The sequence below is a fragment of the Pongo abelii genome, chromosome 9, assembly GCF_028885655.2.
Source record: "Pongo abelii isolate AG06213 chromosome 9, NHGRI_mPonAbe1-v2.0_pri, whole genome shotgun sequence".
Taxonomy (NCBI): domain Eukaryota; kingdom Metazoa; phylum Chordata; class Mammalia; order Primates; family Hominidae; genus Pongo; species Pongo abelii.
Genome location: NC_071994.2, coordinates 135,993,499 through 136,013,745, shown reverse-complemented (window position 1 = coordinate 136,013,745; position 20,247 = coordinate 135,993,499). Strand labels below are relative to the sequence as shown.

The following is a 20,247-nucleotide window of genomic DNA, read 5'->3' as shown; positions in this document are numbered from 1 at the left end:
GTGAGGTTCTCGTGAGGGCTTGCTTCTGGGCACTGACAGCTATCTTCTCGTTATAACCTCACATGGTGGAAAGAGAGAGCTGTCTGGGGTTCCTTTTATAAGGACACAGGTCCCATTCATGAGGGCTCCACCCTCATAGCCTGATCACCTCTCAAAGCACCCCCCTCCTAGAACCATCACAGTGTGTATTGGGATTTCAGTATAGGAGATTTTTTTAGGGAGGAGAAGGCACCAACATTCAATCCATAAAACACCCAATATTTAACACGTCAACATGTCCCACCAATTCTACCTCAAAAATATATCCAGAATCTGCACGCAGAGCTCCTTCACCTCAGCCACCCTGTGGAAGTTCACACAGTCTCTCTCCTGAAGCTGTGCTCACCTCCTATCTGGTCTTTCTCGCACATCTCGTCCAGCATAGATCCTCTCCGCAGAACGGGAAGAGCAATCTTGTTAGGACCTAGGGCAGCTTGTGTTTCTTCTCTGCTCGCCATCCTCCAATGGCTTTCCGTCTTCTTCAGAGTCAAAGCTAAGGCTCTATGAACAGGCTGCCCCCCTGCAGGCCCCTCCCTCGCACCTCTCTTTCCTTCCTCTCCAGCAGCGCTCACTCTCCAGCCTCCCCAGGCTCTGCTTCTGTCCACGCGCAGGCCACATTCAGGCTCCTTGGTTCACTCTCTATTCTATTTTCTTACGTTACTTTTCTTGAGAACAACATCAATGTGGTTCTATTTTGTTTTGATTTTTAAATCTAACTCTCTCACTAGAAGATAAGCTGCATGATGCTGGGCACTTTTTTGTAGTCACGGCTGTGTCTCTAGCCCCTAGAACAGGAGCTTACAGAAAGCGGGCATTCGATACATATCTGTGAATGAGTGAGAGTGTAGAAAGAGAGGAAGATGCAGTGAACCAAACAGGATTCCGTAAACCCAGCAGGAAGCAGGGTCGATATGGCTAAATGAAATCAACTGGCTTCCAAAACTTGTGCTAGTTCGTGTTTTAGTGTCTTAACAAACCCCCTCAAGCATCAAACCCATCCTAAAACCAATCTGTTATGATAACTTTTCGGAAGAATCAGTATTGAATAATCTCAGGCTCACTTTTGCTTTCAACCTATTTTTCTCTAAAAAAAAAAAAAAAAAAGACAAGCAGCTGGAGGATAAAATAACATAATAGAATGGCTAAAACAAAAGAATCTATTGGAGTAAGATCAGGATTTGGTGTAGGATGACACAAACTCTTTTAAGCCCTTGCTTACTCAATCCATTAAAATATCATTATGAAGCCAGGTGAGGCAGGAGGATGGCTTGAGCTCAGCAGTTGGAGGCCAGCCTGGACAACATAGTGAGACCCCCCCCCATCTCTAAGTATATATACACTACGTCACCAAAACAGCATACTGCATCTTCCATTAACTTGCCTGGAATCTACAATTTCTTCTCAACAAAACCAACAGCTCTTTCTTATTTAGGTTGATGTCATTGTCTAATATAAACTTCTCCCTTCTAAGTTCTGTCTTCTGAGGTTCTGTTGCTCTTTCACCTGAGTCACTGAGTAAAAGATGCAGTCAATCGCAGCGTCTGAGGACTGCGGAAGAGGCTCTGGGTTGATTTCACTTCATGATGCCATCTCCCAGTGGGCCCCTTTTGGTTGCAAGTTTGGCTGGTACTGGAAGTGATTCCTCCAGTTCCTGGAGTCACCAAAATTTCTCTGTTTTGGGATCCTATTTGACAAAAAGCTGCAATGATCTTGAGAACAAGGCCAACTTTAAGGTCTTCCAGAACCAGGTCCATCTTTCGTTCACATCTGTTTCCTTTTTCATGGTCCCAGAAGCATCTGTCACTCTTCTTTGTCACTGTGCTCCACCTAAGCCTACTTATTCCCAATTTTACACCTTTGTTCATGACTTGCACCACTTCCTGCAATACCTCTTAGCTGCTTTTCTGCCTCTGAAAACCCTAGGCCAAATTCAATTCCTTTATTGATTTTTCCTGAATGCCAGCTCCTAGTTATCTCTTTGGTTGCTGATAGTCCTTAAAAATAAGTCTTTCACTTTGGAACTTTGTCATAATCTGTTTTACCCTTCTATTTAATTATTATCACTATAATTATAAAATCAACTAATAATAGTAATTCTAGTTACTATTATCACCCTACATGCATCTTGCTCACATCTTCTCATTTGATCCTTGTAGTAATCTGAGGTAGGACTTAATGTTATTACCATTTTACAGGTAGGAAAACTGGGGCTTAGAGAACTTGCTCAAGGCCGCACAGTCAGCAAGCAGCAGAGCAGGTCCTTGTTCTCAGCTCTGGGAAGCCTCGCAGACCTTGCTCTTACCACAGGGCTTGAGCCACTCTTGCCCTTGAAGGACAGCTCTTTATCTCATGCTTCTCTCTTCAGCTCTCAGAGTGCCAAGCACCTGGAAGTCCTTAATACCTACCTGGGAGTCAAAAATGACAAAAACCCACCTCTGTGATGCTACGTTATGAAATCATACCTGACAGAGGAGGTTCTGTAGGACCCCCTTTTCCAGATCAGTATCACTGAGATGAGTGAGTTACAAAAGACTGGTCTGAATGCATTTTGCAGGGAAGACCTAATCCCGACCTCTGGCTGTCTCGTGGGTGAGGCCGGGGAGGCAGCAGTGGAAATAATAAGTGGGATTAGACAGACTTGAGTCAGAAACCCAGCTCTGAGATGCTGAGTGACCCTGAGCAAACACCTTACCCCTGAGACACAGAGGTGGGGGGAGGAGTGGGTATAAATGCCGATGAGAGTGGTGTCTCCTCACAGAGCTTTGTGGGAGAATAAATGAGATGCTTGTGTAAGTCCTGTGACATGGCACTTGGCTAGGGTGGTGTTCCATATTTTCCCTTCTTTTTGTTAAAACAAACAAACAAACAAACAAAATAAAAACAAAAATAACCAGAGGTCTTTTACAAACAGTTCAAAGAATGGTGACAAAAGCCTCAAGTTCTGACTGTTGTTAGCAGTGGCTCTGTCCTGAGTGTGAAACGTCACTTTTCTCCTTGTCTGTTACCTGGAGCCAGGAAATTTGGGGTTGGTGAGACAAGGGAATTTTCTGTTAGTTAAAACAACAACAACAACAACTTTGTGAAGAGCTCGGGGAGGGCAAACCTGGAGGTGCTGGGCCTCCACAGCCGCTCAGAGCAGAGCCCTGCTGGGCCTGTCCAGCTGTCCCCAGGGACAGAGCTTCCTCATCTGCCATCTCTGGAGTGGCTCCCTTGGAGTGGCAGTTGGCACCAGTGTTCCTGCCCGCTATGCAAGCCCATCTCTTAGAGGCTGGGAGGCGGGAGGATCCTTTCTGAAAGCTTCTATTGCTATGTTTCTGCTCTGAGTGCCGCTCTATCCCAGTCATGGAGCCCTTTAGTTGACCCTGAATGCCTAACCAGGATCTCATAGACACTGCTTCCACCTGGCCTGACACCTGCCTCCTCAATTACGCTGTGCTCACACATTCAACGTGAAAGAGCTCTGGACGCTGCACCGCCTCCAAGAGCCAGGGAAGTGGTTGGGAAGATGGAGAAAAACCCTCAAGAAAGAGAGAAAGCTTAAGACCATTGTCCTTTTCTTTTCTTTCTTTCTTTCTTTTTCTTTCTTTTTTTTTTTTTTTTTTTTTTGCAAGACAGCAATGCCTTTTGCAGCACTTTTAAATGGTTGCCAGGGAAACAGAGCAAGGGAGAGGAGAAAGGTTACATGGATGCTGGATAAAGCTAATGCATTTTTTCAAAACATCAACTGACAAGTGCTTAAGGCTCCAGAGCTTCTGGCAATGTCTCATTTTCAAAGTTTTCCTGATAGAGCCTCAAGTACCTTGATATCATCATTAACAGTATTTTAATTGTTTGTACACTATAGTTTGTCTCCACTGAAGACTTGTGCTGATGAGTTTCATGGAACATGGTCTTATGAGACTGCTTTTTTTGGGTAGCTGGAAAGAAGCGGCTGGCATGCTGGACCACAGGTCCAGAAGCCTTGGCATGAAGCAGCATGGCTCTGAAGAAATCATCTCTAGCTTCCTCTCCCTGGAAGTAAGAGGACAGTGACTCAAATGCAGCCATAGGCTATGAAGTCTACTGTGTGTGAGAAGCTGTGTGTGGCTGTGTGAGTGTGAGAGCGTGAAAAAGACTGGTGCAGCAGTGAGCCTGCCCAAAGACATTTCTCCCAGGGTTGCGGTTCCTGGATGAGCTTCCTGCTCTGCGACATCCCGAATATTTAGGAGCTCGTTCACTTCCTCGAGCTTGCTCGTGAATGTTGATTCAAACTTAGTTTCACCACTGTGGCCTCTAGAGAGTATTTATAACCTTGGCTCTCTGGAGTGTTCCCCCACTTTATATTTTGGGTGTCCCCTCAGCATTTATTTGCTCCCTTTTTACTGTATTACTTTGCACATGCTTATGTATTGTCTTGGGTTCTTACATCTCTGTATATTTCCTAGTGGAGTCTCACGTATGGCTCTCCATGGCAGTGCCTAATGCGGGCTAACTTTTAGTCAATGCATAACACACGCTCAATGCCTACGCACTGTTCCTTTCTCAATAACAGGCAAAAGGGTCTTCTGAACTGATGAGTATTGAGACCTTCCATTTGGCCCTCTGTATCAATGCTTACAGCAGCCTGGCTAGCATGGGTCATGGCTGGAGGTGGAGACAAAGTTTGAAATGAGCTAAGACCATATCCTCAGGAAAGCGCTGAGTTGAAATACTAGAAAGAACCAGTTTAAGAGAGGTGGACACTGGAATGATGTCCTAAAAGTTCAAAGCTGGGAGGCAAAAGTTTCAAAACAACAGTAATGACGGGGAGACAGTGATGGCTGGAAAATCTTCAGCTGGGGCCAATGGATTGTCTTTATGGACAAGCAAGTGCATAACAAATGGGCCAGGAGTCCCCCCAAAATTGGCACAGAGTGGTTCAGTGGCTTGCCTAAAATCGGTCGAGGAGTTGCAACATAGGCATGTATTTTCTGTCTTCAAATTCTTTGTTTATGTCTACTACCTTTGCATGAGCCATAATATATTTTAAAACATAGTGAATACTAACTGTGGGCAGAATAGGCTAACGAAGCTTTGCTATCTAGATCAGGGTAGACACAAATGCCAAGGATCACTTAGCATGAGGTGATTAGATAGGTACGCATGACACAAAGCATTATGCTATGTATAAGGTCCACTGTCCTGGAAGGACTTTCTGCCTGGGAGAATAGTCTTTTAATGCTCTCTTGTCTCCTAGAATGCGATCTGAGTTTGTGGCAAGACAGAAATGAATAGAGACATTTTTTTGCCCCTGTGTGTCACGTAAATGCTACTGTGATATAATGGGAAACTTTTAAGGCTGCTTTTCACATGAACATGGAGGGAGACCTCAGTGGAAAGCAATTATGATTTAACCTCAGGAAGACATCCCCCTGTTCTGAGGAATGTGGAGTAAAATGTGAGACCAGCAGGCTTGATTAATCCATGTTTTATTCTGGATTCTAATACAGAAGTTTTGCTTTTCCTTTGGATTCCGGGAAGAGAAGTAGTTATATCCTTCTAAGCTGATCAAGGAGATAGGAAGGGTCATTTCTTTTTGAAAAGTATTTTAGGAAAGAAAATTTCACGATCCTACTAATTACTTTTGTACAATTTCTAAAATTATTTTCAGGCAAAAAGGTCTTCTGCTCTGATCTAATCAGATGTCCTTCCCATAATCTTTCCTTCCTGGAGGGTTTCTGAGGGAGGTGTGAAAATATTGACATTGGGGATGGGATGGGAAATGCCTCTTTATCACTGGCAGTTCCAGTTTCCAACATATCCCAGTGCTAATCTAGTAGAGTTGGTATGGGGTGTGCAGTCTACTTCCTTTTGAACCTAAGTCTCAAGTATTTACCATTTTCTGTATGGTTCAATAATGAAGTAATAACCAACATTATCAAGCGGGGAGAAAGGGGGAGCTCAGGAAAAAGACCTTGGCTCTGCTCACCAGTTCCTGAGCATAATGTGAAAGAGAAAGTCCATTCACGAGCACGGCATTGTCATGCACCAGAACCCTGCCTGTTAGGAACATGGCCCTATCATCTGATCAGTCACATTGATGACTCCATTGATCTTGGGAATACATAAGAATTTGAGAAGGAAGCAGAAGGAAAAGTGGGCAGAGAACACATTTAGAGAAAATGTTTACTAGGACGTATTGTAATTTACCTGGAATTCTGACTCAACCTGTTTTGGATGGAACTAGGTGTCTTAACATTTAATATTATAGCATAATTGTACTTCAGTATTTTGAAGGAGTTATTGTATATGTATGCATTATATATAATGTGTATATACTTATACATTATATATAATGAGTATATAATTACGTTATATATACTTGTACATTATATATAATGTATAAGTGTATAATATATATTATGAAAAGTATATAAAATATATGACTATGAGCCATCACAACTTTTGCATTAGTAGTGTCTTGGTCGGCATGGAGCACTATACCAAAAATACCAGAGATAGAGTGGCTTAAATAGCAGGCATTTATTTCTCCTAGTTCTAGAGGCTGGGAACTCCAAGATCATGGTGCCAGCATATCTGGTGTCTGGGAACTCCAAGATCACGGTGCCAGCAGATCTGGTGTCTGGTGAAAAGCCACTTCCTGGCTTGTAGACAGTTGTCTTTTGGCTATGTGCTTACATGATTGAGGGAGGGACCTCTCAGTGTCTTTCAATTCTTAAAAGAAGACTAATACCATCATTGGGACTCCAACTTCGTGAATTTATCTAAATCACATCACTTCTCAAAAGCCCCACTTCCTAAAGCCATCTCACTGGTGCTTAGTGTTTCAACATATGAATTTTGGAGAGACACAAACATGTAGTCTTTAATAATAACTAGTAAGACCACTCTTGTGTCGGTGCAGTGATCCATTAGAATAGTAGCCATGTGGATAGGACTGTGGTTACATCACCGACTGGGTGTTCACAGCATAGCAAATCACATCATTATCTCACACCATTTACTAAAGGAAGTCATTTTTGAATTATCAAAATGCTTTTATTTATTTTTTAATTTTTTTTTTTTGAGACAGAGTTTTGCTCTTGTTGCCAAGGCTGGAGTACAATGGTGCAATCTCGGCTCACTGCAACTTCCACCTCCTGGGTTCAAGTGATTCTCCTGCCTCAGCCTCCCGAGTAGCTGGGATTACAGGCATGCACCACCATGCCCAGCTAATTTTGTGTTTTTTTTAGTAGAGACGGGGTTTCTCCATGTTGGTCAGGCTGGTCTCAAACTCTGGAGCTCAGGTGATCTGCCTGCCTCGGCCTCCCAAAGAGCTGGGATTACATGCATGAGCCACTGCACCTGGCCCAAAATGCTTTTAATTATCCTAATATGATTTTTTAAATGAATGATTATCAAAAATATATTTAGAACAATGCCAGTGTCCAAATGCCTTTAGTGATTAGAGTTGAAATTATAATATTATAAGGACTTAAGTTATATGGATTAAAGAACAATTATTGCATAGTTTCACAGTCCTTGGCATTTTTTTAAGAGCCTTACCTATTGCCTCATTTAATTCTCATAACAATTCTTAGTGGTTAGAACAACTATCCTTTTGTGGGAGAAGAATCGAGTCATGCCACTTGATGGACACGAGCACAGACCTGCACCACATTGAGCTCATGTCTGTATGATTCTCAGGATAAAGTTCTTTCTAATGTCCTAAAGTGTCAAAAATGTTTTCAGGTTTTTAACCTAGGTGTGCTAAGAAAAAATTCAGGTATCTGAGTGGGGAAATTGGTTTACCGATGAGCCTGTTTAGTTTGTTTCAGAGGTACCTGATGATGGGGTATACAAAGTCTCAGAAGACAGAGGTACTGAATTGAAGGCTGGCTGGGCGTGCTCACCTCAATTTGAGAGTCTTTGGAAGTGAGTGCATGTGACAGGATAAGTTCTGTCAGGCTCAAGATATACTGGGTTTCAAACAGCAGAGGCTTCCTTAGGTAGTATCAGTTATGAGGAATACAGACATCAGGAAAAGGTAAGACAAATAGGTGATACTGCACCCTCTGTCACCCATGCTAGTACCCAGTGGATGCTGGATTTGAACTTTGAGCTTCACATCATACTGTCCCTTCATCACATTGCCCTTTAAGCAAGCAACTTGAGAGTAAGGATTGGGTGCTGCATACCGTTATATCTCAAATACGTGGCATATCATCTGACACAAAGTAAACATTTAATAAATATTTGTTGAGAAATTGAACTCATAAGTAAATCCATAAATACTTTGGAATAAATACAGATCGCTGGTGGCCAACTTCGCAGGAAATGTTGTAGTTTAGAATTGTGTTCTTGCTTTCATAATGCCTCCCCTTCATGGCCTCTGTTTATTTTTAAAAAATTAAATGGTATGAAAATTAATTTTGAGGATATTTTAAGAAGTTATGGCCCCACAGAGATATTCTGGCACATTATGAAACAGACTTTGGGAATCACTGACCTAGATACAGTAGCGAGGTGATAGGTGCTACATAAATATAATAAATTATACTGAGAGGGCTCCCCAGGCCTTTCTCTCCTACCAGTGCAGATGGTACAGAAATACTCTGAAGAAACACTGAAGAATGTCTCAGGGCAGAATAACTTAACACCTTGGGCTTCTTTTTCTACCCATTTTCACGTTGTTTTATTTAATACATAACCCATTCATTCAACAAACATACTCTAATGGAGTGTGTATATTTATGATATGCCGGGCTGAAGATGTGGCTCTGAGAAAGTAACAGTGAACCAAGCTTGCCTGGTCTTCCCATTCCCATGGAGCCAATAGCCAAGGGGCAGGGGAGGACCACACCTAATTAAAGGAGCATATAAATAGATACATCACAGATACGTGATTGTTAGTTTCACTCCTTCAGTTAAAATGCAGGTTGTAAGAATAAGTCAGCTCTACTCTTAGCATCTTTTCCTATTTATCCTTCGACTCCTGCTTCTCCCTTTTCTTTCTGTACCCTCTGACTCTTCTAAGCACTGTGCAAATTTAGAAGTGACAGGTTAGATCCAAATACTGATCAAGTTATATTTTTTTCTTTTCTGCACAAGGTGGGGGAAACAGATAAACAAAAATCAAATAACACCTGCCTTTTTTTATGATTGTACTCCTGTAGTGGGAGTGCAGTCTGTTTGTCGAAATAGGTTGAATAAGCAAAAACGAGTCCAAGTGACTGAGCTGTACCAAAACACTGATGGGGTAGGTTGAATAAGCAAAAATGAGTCCAAGTGACTGAGCTGTACCAAAACACTGATGGGGTCCAGAGAGGCATTGATTTTGACTGTACTTTAAGACTTAGTACATATTTAATTATGATTATAACGATGATAAGCTAGCTTTGGGCTCTGGTACATTTGAGAGATAACATCATTCAAGAATTCAGAAAATAATCTAATGAACACAAATTTTTATCCTCATCTTTCCTTTTCAATCTTCTTATCACACACTCTCTTCCCTTGCCTCCACCCCAACAAACACAAATACACAACATCTTGATCATCTGGCTATCAGCTGGTGGGATTTTCCAGGAGATAATTATTAGGTTGGTATTATTTCCCACCCATGAAATTTTCTGCATCTGCAGCAGTACTTTTCTTGGCTATAGCTGGTTGATTGGTGCCTGTGGGTAGTTCTTTTTCAGACATCACAGCTGTTTACGAAGTTTGTTCCAGAATACTAGTTAGGGAGGAAAAAAACTTTTTCTTCTACCCACTTAGGTTCATTGCCTGCGACCTGGCAAATTATATGGACAAAATAAAGACAAAGAGGAGAAAACCATAAAAATGTATTTACAAAGGCAGCATGCAAACACATGGGAAGGAACCCAGTGATAAGGAACAAAAGGGTGCTTAGGACTTGAGCTTCTATAACATGTTAACAAAGAACAATAAATGTATAGGGAAGTGACAAGACAGAGGAAAAGAGGATTAGGCTTTTTGGGGTGACAAACTGTGGGGAGATAAATATGTGGGGAAAAGTAATTAAAGATACAAGTTTTTTCAGTAAGATTTGTTGTATAGATTCTACTTGGCGTCATTTCTGAGCTGATAGGAGTCGAGTTATCTCGGGTTATTAAGGGTCTAAGCCTGCTTTTATGCAAACGTGCTGGGGTTGGGGGCTGGGAGGCTTTATTGCTATCTGCTGTTGCTCAATTATTTTCAGCTCAAAATCATCTCTATGCCACGTGGCATATTTTGGGTTAGCATATTTTGATCCTTTTCATTAGTAACCCTTCTTGACATTCTCACCTTTCTGAGAGTTCAATACAAGGTTGAAGGTACCACATGCTACTACAGTCTTTGGTTAGTTTGGTTCTTAATTAAGGTAAAATAACTGATTTAACTGCAAAATAATGAAGAGACTTAAAACAAACCACTTTCAATAAAGGATGAGTCTTGTGTTTTCAAAACACCGGGAGCCGTAAGTAACTACAGTATGACAAACAGAGCTCTGATTCTACAAAACCACAGGGAGCTGATTCCTGACATGGACACTGTAGAAGGGAGCACAGCCGAAACTGAGCAGCCCATCAGGCTTGTGGAGGACAAGCTATATGTTCCTCCATGAAGGTCACACTTTCATGTTACAAGTTTTATAAGTCACAGGACATTCTTTATAGAATTAGACATTCAGATATTCCTTGATCACCTCAAACTGAAAAATAAAATAGCAAGTTTACACTAGTGGAAGATGGATGCACTTGTGTGTACGAGTGAAGTGGGGAGGGTATTTAAACTTCTTAGACCAAAGAATGTAATCTACTCTTCAACAGATAGCTTGTAAAACTTTCTGGCAGTTAGGAATTTTCTGGTCCTAAGCATGAAGTACAGGCAACACTATACACTTAAAAGGGTGTACTGCAAAAGAATAGACATGAGTTTTGAGGTTTGGATCCTGGCTTCACTAGTTCTTCGTTATTCAAACACAGGTAAGGCTCTTAGCTTCTCAGTCCATGTCTCCTTCTCTAAAGTGAGAATAGCAATGCTTCCCACTCCAGCACAATTCCTGCCTGATCTCAGTGCATGCTCCCTACCTCTTAGCTTTGTCCATAGCAGAGCTATCTAGGTGTCCTACAGGGGGAGAGCTAAGTGTCTGATTAATATTGAGAAGTTATATGAGGGGAGGGAGACAGTGGAAGACTGGGGGCGATTTGTAGAGGTAAAAGGTAGGAACACCCCTTGACTTCATTCTGAGCATAGAGATAATAATGGCTTTGCTCCAACAAATGCCACCGTTTACACTTTTGATCTCTGGTTGCCCAACTCTCTTTCTCTTCTTTCCTATTTCATTGAATCCCATAGCATCTCATAGTTTATTCTAAGACTATACCAGAATAAGGAATAAATTTGTTTTGTTGCTGTTTAGAATGTCCAAGGGCCTTTTTGACCCAGTAATTTTACCCAAGAAAAATTTTCACAAAGAAATAGTTCAAAAGTAGAAGGAAGCTCTCTACACAGCATGATTTTTAATTGGAGAAAAAGTAAAAGTAAAGGTCAGCAATATGGGAATGGCTAAGCAAATTATCCTATATTCATTCAAAGAGCTATTTTAAATAGAAATTATGAAGAACATATAGTGTCACATAAATGATTATACTAGAATAATTGTTAGGATGGAAATTATAAATTTTTCTTATGTTCTAGCTTTATAATTATTCTCATTCACATATCCACAAATATTAGCACATATAAGATCTAATAGACTATATGATGTGTCAAAAGATTGGGATCATGTGATTTTTCATCTCTATTGTCTTTATAACTGCTATTATATTTGTAAAACAACAAAAACTCTGGGGAATAAGTACTATGGGACAAAAAACTACAGCTCAAGGATTAATCTTTTGCCCTTGAAAAATAAAAGAGGAGCAAGATCTCTGTTTGGAATCTAATTTTACTATGCTTTCTACTCTCATTTTTATAAACTTTGACCTCCTTGCAAACCACTAACCTGTAGTTATGGAAGAATTTGGAGACTAGGCAGTCTGTTCTTTTAATTTTTTCCCAGTCACACTACTAACTGGGAGACATCAGTGTCCACATGGAGATAATTCAACACCTTGATTTGAGATGTTCTCTTCATCTCCAAGGAACAAAATCCACTTCACTTTCATCATTCCTGTTCCACAACAACAAACTGAACATTTCATCATCAGGGAATTGTAATAATTATCTATTGCTATATACCAATGACTTTGAAAATTATCATCTTAAAATAATAATAATAGTTTCATCATCTCAGTTTCTGTGGGTCAGGCATGCAGGAGTGGTTCCACTGGGTGGTTCTAGCTCTGAGTCTCTCAGGAGGTTGTAGTCAATATGTCAAATGGGGCAGTGGTCATAAGGGCTTACCTGGGGCTGAAGGATCTGCTCACTAGTGCCTTGGCAAGTTGGCATTGACCACTGGCAGGAGGCTTTAAGTTCATATCATGTGTCCCTCTCCATAAGACTGTTTGAATGTCCCGATGACATGGCAGTGATCTAAGAAAGAGATCTTGGTAGACACTTCAATGTCTTTTATGATGTAACTTCAGGAGTTACCCACTGTCACTTCTTCTGTTGTTCATTGGACACACAAATCAACCATAATTCAGTGTGGAAGGGTTCTGTAGTGGGGCATAATTGCCAGGAGGCAAGGATGGTTTGGGACATTTTAGAAGTTGGCCATCACAGTTCACCCTCTGTCCCTTAACGATTCGTATTCCTCCAAAATGTAACATGCACTTACCCCCTCCCAAAGCACTGAAAAGTTTTACCCCATCACAGTGTCTGCTTGGAATTCAGAATCTCATCATTTACATCAGTTCTAGGTGAGGATGATGGTCCTTCAGTGTGCTTCCTTCCATATAGCCTTGAGTAGCTTCTCTCAATCAGAAGACCTGAGAACTGAAGAGACAGTTGTTCCTGCTCTCCCCACCACACACACTGGCACACATACTCTCACACACATTCAACATGTCATAGAGGGACAGGCATAGCATAATCACTATCAATTGTCCCATTCAAAAAAGAGGACAACAGGATATACATAGGAGTTGCTGGTTCATAATAATTCTGAAATCCAGCAAGATACATATTGACAGTTCCTTGATTCAGACACAAGGCCTGGGCTATTTCTCCATGGTTCTTAGCTCTTTCCTCTGGGCTCTTAATTTTACCTTCTCAGTCATCTTTTCTTTCCCTTTAAAGGTAGTCTTGTTCACAACTGAGTGTTTCTTTTTCCGGCTGCTTCTTGTGTGTAGATGTTAGGGCATCCAAAGATCTCTTTAATTTTGTACCATCTGTGTTTTCTTTCAATCCAATATGACAGGATACCTGTCAATAAAACTCTTTTGTGGTCGGGTGCGGTGGCTCATGCCTGTAATCCCAGCACTTTGGGAGGCCGAGGCGGGTGGATCACAAGGTCAGGAGATCAAGACCATCCTGGCTAACACAGTGAAACCACGTCTTTACTAAAAATACAAAAAATTATTTGGGTGTGGTGGTGGGCGCCTGTAGTCCCAGCTACTCGGGAGGCTGAGGTAGGAGAGTGGCATAAACCCAGGAGGCAGAGCTTGGAGTGAGCCAAGAGTGCACCACTGCACTCCAGCCTGGGTGACAGAGTGAGACTCTGTCTCAAAAAAAAAAAGTATATTATTTTGTGAGATGTATAGGTCCCTTGTGAGTATTACTGAGGTTCATTTTATTAGAAGAAAAAATACTCAAAGATCTCTTCCAGAGAAATCTTTGTCTATCTTGGGTTTCTGCCCTTGGACAAACTTTTAAACTTCTAAGAAGCCCTGTTGTCTTACTGAATGGTTCTCTAAGGTGCCAACCTAAATCTTTCTGAGATTTTAACAGAAGATTTCACAACTACACTCTCGGTTTAATGTTTAATATCAAGTTTTCCTGATAGTTTCCTAGGCTATATTTTTTCCCAGAAGCTATTTTTTAAAATTTTACTATCGATCACCATCTAGAGATTCGGGAAATATTCAAAACCAGTACGCTCTGGGTCCTTTACATTTAAAAGTGTTTTCTCTAGTTCATCTGTGATTTTAGCATAAAAAACATGAAAAACTTAGGTACACCTTCAACTCTGCCTGGAAATCTTATCTAGATCACCTAGTTTGTTAGATAGATTTTCTACTTTTATATGTTGCAGGTGATAGTTTTGCTAAGCTTTCTGCCCCACGTAATAGCAATCACCTTTCAGTTTCTAGTGACTTTTTTTCACTTTTCTGTAAAAGATCACTCATTACCTTCTCAAGAACCATTAGGCTTATGCTACCAGTCTCTTTAAACTTATTTAGGCTTTCTGTAACATTCATCAATATCCTGTAGCCTTTGCATTGTCTGTACTTTATGTTTTTACAGTTGGCAGTACCCCTTTTCTAGGCACCAAATTTTGTATTAATTACTTATTGCTGTGTAGCAAATTACTCCCAATCCGTAGTGGATTAAAACCACAATAATGTTTATCTCATACAAGTTTTGTGGGCCAGAAATTCAAGAATAAGTTAGATGAGTGTTTCAGGCTTGAGTTTCTCATGAAGGTGCAGTCATGATGTCTGCATCTGAAGGTATGACTAGAACTGGAGGATCCACTTCTAACGTGATTCAATCATATGGCTAGCAACTGGCTGCTGGCTATTGGTAGGATGCCTCAATTCCCCACATTGTGGATTTCTTGGTCTGCTTGAATGATTTCATAACACAGTGTCTGGCTTCCTCCAGAGTGAGTCATTCAAGAAAGACCAAGGTGGAAACTGCAATGCCTTTTATGATGCTACTGTGGGAGTCAGATACCATCACATCTGACACATGTTACTGGATGCACAGGCCTCTCTGGATTCTGTGTAGGAGAGTTCTGCTTAAGAAAGTGGGGATTGCTGCGGAATAGGAGAGGCATCTGGGGGGCTGGCTATCACAAAGATTCTTTATCTCAAAATCTGAGACTCCATTGTGTGTATATGTGTTTCCTATCATTTATTGAATATTTACCATATATCAAGAATTACAATAAGTACTTTAGATAGGCTATTGTATGTAGTCTTCATAAAAACACTCTGAGGTAAATGTTATTATCCCATTGTACACATAAGAAAACTGAGTCACATAAAATTTAAGTAATTTACTCAGTGTCATATACCTAGGCATGACAAGACTGGAATTTAATTTTAATTCAATGTAATTCAAAATCTTGAGATTTTAACTCTGAATTGATACTGCTTTTGACTGTCTCATATGTTCCCTCTCAGTACACCTGCCTTCAACTTTAGAGATTCCTAGTCCTGTTTTCTCCCAATTTGTCAGCATCTCCCTGGGCTAGTTTCTTTTCTTGCCCAGCTCATCTCATCTCTTTCTCAGCACACTTTTCTCTCTTTTGTAACCTTGGTGTTTTCCACAACACTTACCACAGTGGATCAATGTGACAGTCAAATTCTTTGTTTCATACCCAGGTTGCTGAGCTCAGGTGAAGAAAATGTCACACATTCTGGATTTGTGCCACTATTAATGTGTGGTCTCTAGCTCCAGCTGAACCTCAAAAGGCTGCACAATTATTTCTATCTTTGACCAGATCTCTTTCTCATTCTTAGGATTACCATTCCAAACCTTCACTATCTTGAACCCCATCCTACCCTTTTCAATCTCAGCAAGTAGAATGATCTTCTAATTCCTCTCAGCTGCATACATACATCCAATTTATTTCCCCCTGTTTCTAAATATTATGTGCCTCTTAGCAGGCAAGCTGAAACCTTCTGCTTGTTCTTTTAACTGTCTTTTGCTCATCTACTATGGGTCATTGCTATATGAATTATCTCTTTTGTCTTGTATCTATACCTCCCTTCGCCTTCTTACTGCCTGCTATCTCCTTTCCCTGAGTCATGTAGCTTCCATGACTTTAAATATCATCCTCAAGGAAATATTTAGCCAAGGCTTCTATTTTCTTTCTCAGTCACCCATCTTTGTTAAATGTTCACTCCCAGAATTATTTCATCTTCATGATGATTTTTATCTTTTTGTGTGTTTGTAATAATAAAGTAAAACATATCATTGAGATAATGTGAAAAGAAATGGAAATTTATAACAAATAAAAAGCCTTCCACTCACTACCTTCCCACTACTCTATCTCATCTTCCAGAGAAACTATCTTTCAATATTTAGTGTTTCTCCTTTTAATCATTCTGCCCTCAATAATACAACTACTTCTGTGTCCTTTCCTCCTAAGCCTCAGATACTTGCTTTCTGTTCTTCAGGTAAATTCCACCAAGGCTGCTTCTGTAGTGGTCACCATTAATCTCTAAATACTGAATTCAATGGACACATTTCATCCTGCGTCGTTCAAGACTTTTCTGCTTTATTTCATGCAGTTCAATTGTTCTCTGTCTCCTCTTTTCTCATAACCTAACAATCTCTCTTGGTTTGCTGTCCATTTGGGGCCTTTCTTTCAGGTCTCCTTTCTGGACTTCTCTCCCTGAAGCCTCCCCTTACACACTGAGGTTGTAGGGTGCCAGGTTTATTCCTCACTGTTCTCTTTCATCCTCCCTGAGAATTCATCTTTATCATCATCATTTTAACTACCATTTCATGATGATGATTGTCATAGCCACATCTCCAGTGAAGACCTCTTTCTCAAGATGTATGCATGGAAATATCTCAAGCAGGAACCTCAGACTCAATACCCTCAAGATAAACCCATCAATACCTCCCCATTTACTACTTCGTCTATAACCCCTTTCTCCCTTAACAACACCACAGCCTCTCTTAGCAAGTCTTGTCAGAAACCTGGGATTTGTCCACGAATTTTCCTTTCATTTATCCCCCACTTAGGTGTATGACTTAGTAGTCATTGGGGACGGTAGATTTTTGTTCTTAAATATTTTTTGAATCATTTACCTCTTTTCCAACTTCTGTAGTAGTGACTTAATGTAGGTCCTTATTATTCTTGTTCGAACTGTAAAAACATATTTTCCTAACTAGTATACCTTCCTATAAACATCCTCCCGCCAACACGTGCTGTGTCTCACCGTACATCCCCATCTCCTCCAAAAAATATAGAACTGATAATTCTCTTTGGACACAGTGTTCTCTTTAAAATAATACTTATTAAATCGATGCATAATTCCTCATGCTGTCGGCAAACTCAAATCCATTCTCTTAGTACGTATGGTACACAATATGATCACACCCTGTAATTTTTTCCAACCTCACCTTTCATCCCTCTTTCATATCCTACTACTTCTACCTCTATTTAATAATCCTGATACACCTATTTGCTTGGCATTTCCTACATGCAGTTGACAATTGTATTTCTTTTTGCCATGACTTAAATTGTGTTATCTTTCTAGAAGGATTTCCTTAGTATCCCCAACCCTGTTAGCTGCCTATTCATCTTCATGAGTCAACTCAAAAATCATTAACAGTCTAATTTTCTGGAAAATCTTTTCTTAATTCCCCATCATAGTTAGATGCCCCTCTATGGACTAACACAACACACTCATGAAGACCTAACATGAAGACCCATAACCTTATAATGGCCTCACAATGCACCCAGAATGTAGTGGGTGAATTATATAAATGTGCTGATTTTAGTGGATGAGTTAACATGCATAGACGTAACTCAACTTTTGATCATAGACTGGCTTACCTTTTGTAGTCTGTAGGGCAATACACTGTGGCACATTTCTTTGTCTTAGTCTTATCTAAGAGAACCAAGCTTTATAACTCTTTAGACTAAGGTTGACTTGGACTGGCATCACCACCAGATTTATTAGGAGTGTTAAACCCTTCTAGAAATTTGGAGGGTCTATTTGGTTTGGGACCGTATTCATTCCTAAACCACTCATTGTCCTGACTTTCTTGGGTCCTATGCTGATTTTTGAGTCTTTAGATTTGTGCTGCCAATGTAGTAGCCACTAGACATGAGTGACTAGTAAATTTAAATATACATTAATTAAAATTAAACATTTGCTTTCTTAATCACCCTATCCATAGTTCAAAAATCCAATAACCGTATGTGGTTACCCCACTGGACAGGACAGTTGATGGAACATTTCTTTATCACAGAAAGTTCTCCTGAACTGCACAGCTCCAGATTCAAACAACAATAATAACAAAGCAGACAAAACAAACAACCAAATGAAAAAACATACCTTTTTCTTACATCAAGGGCTGTTTTTCTAGGTTCAAGACTATCCTGGCTGATCCTTCCAAATCCTTTCTTCACATGTTCAGTTTGCCAGGCTGATATTCGCCAGCTGATTTTCTTTCTACAAATACAGGCTTCATGTGATGTTATAAGCCAGCGTTTGGATTTAATTTAATCTTTCTGGTGGTCAGCTGAGGTCTTGGTGGTCAAGCAGATTTTAACCACCTTCTGTCCACACCTTGTGCCTGTCTTAGTTTGGGCTGAAGGACACTCACATTTCCAGCTGATTTATGAAGCAGAGATTGTGTCTGCTTTTGAGGCCAGTAAACATTCTAACATCCCCTGGTCCAGGTTATCAGAACAGCTCTCTTCCACAGAGAATTGTCCCTTTGACAGTTTATCACTCAGGTGCTTCTCCAGGGGGTTATCTTCCTGAGTTCCATCACCACATTTTTATACTATCAAAATTACATTACACAGAGGAGAAAATAATTGACATCGTATTTATCAAGGGAGGATCAGAGCTATTTTCCCACACCCACTATACTTCATTTCCTTTTAGAATATTTTAGCCAATTATGCCTTTTTATCAAGAGAAGATTACTTGTTGTGTCTTTATTTTGTGGTTGTTTCCACTACAGTTAAGGTAATTGATATGATGACATGGTCTTAAAGAATGTCTAGTATATGGATTGATTCGTGTTATTTATTAATCTTTATTTTAAATAGTCAATTGCACTTGGTACCTGTTACACATTTAGTTAGGCTGCATAGAAGTCTCTACTGAAAATACAAAAAACATTAGCCAGGTGTGGTGGCTGGCGCCTGTAATCCCAGCTACTCGGGAGGCTGAGGCAGATAATTCCTTGAACCCAGGAGGTGGAGGGTTCAGTGAGCTGAGATGGTGCCACTGTACTCCAGCCTGGGTGACAGAGCAAGACTCTGTCTCAAAAAACAAAAAAAAAGTCACACAGAAGACTGCATTGGTAAACACAATCCGAACCCTTTTCTCAAGGAACTCAGTTTCTTGTCTTTGTGGTGATGACTCAGAATAGTCTGTCCTGGAAAAGCATCCCTTTGGTGCCATATTAAATAAGTTCTACTTGCCTTTGGTAGAATATCCTGCTCATCCCTTTCATGTGTACCTGGGCTGGCTTCCTCCTTCCCGTGTCTCCTGACAACTGTTCTCACTCATCAACCAACAAAGGCAGTCTGATGTTTTCTGACAAACTCCACGGCTGTCCTGCAGAAGGCATTTGAATACAAACCACATGGACTAAGAATGTAATCTTCAGGCGTTAACATCAGCCTTTTCTCAATCTGGAACCCTTTTGACCGAGTAGATGCAATTGCTGCAAAGTCTTTCCCAATGGGAAAGTGTGATTAAACTGTGGCTGCTGAACCTTGGATGAGCAAAGGAGATGATGTACCTGTCTGGGAGTTCCAGAATACACAGCTACTGGAGTAACATTAAGGATCTTTTGGCATTCTGTTCCTGACACAGGTGTGACTTATGCTCAAGCTTGACCAGCACATTTAACCTTTGTCCAACCTTGGAAGAGTGTGTGTGTGTGTGTGTGTGTGTGTGTATAATCTATAATATGGGTGTGTTCGGTTTTCACAGATCCAGGACATCATGAGATAGTGCAGCTGAATGTGCATTTTAAGATTAGTTAAACATCCATTCACGAGGGCTTTAAAAAAAGGTGCCTGGGTATGTACAAGGTATCTTGCTTTTACTTGAGCTCTACAAGAATGTTGTTATATAAAATCATTGTGCATAATGTGAAGTGACAATGAGTCCAAGTGAGTCCACAGAAAGTTCATTTTTACTCATCTTCCCTGAGGCTGCTACACTTCTCTCTTCCATCAGTGGCATTTGAGAAGAGTGCTACTTCTTGACCCCCTAACCAGCATTTCTTTCACATTGAACTTGTTCACTTTCCTTTTCCTTCTGCTTTTTTTTATCTCCTCCTCATTCTTCTCCTCCATCTCCTCATCCTCATTATTGCCTTTCTCCTCTATCTACTTTCTTAATCTTTTCATTTTTTTCAAATTTT

The 20,247-nt window shown here is 40.5% G+C and overlaps 1 protein-coding gene across 1 annotated transcript in view; it reads left to right on the top strand.

Moving 5' to 3' along the window:
- Positions 1 to 20,247, top strand: part of OPCML (opioid binding protein/cell adhesion molecule like) — a 1,125,121-nt gene that overhangs the window by 796,423 nt on the left and 308,451 nt on the right.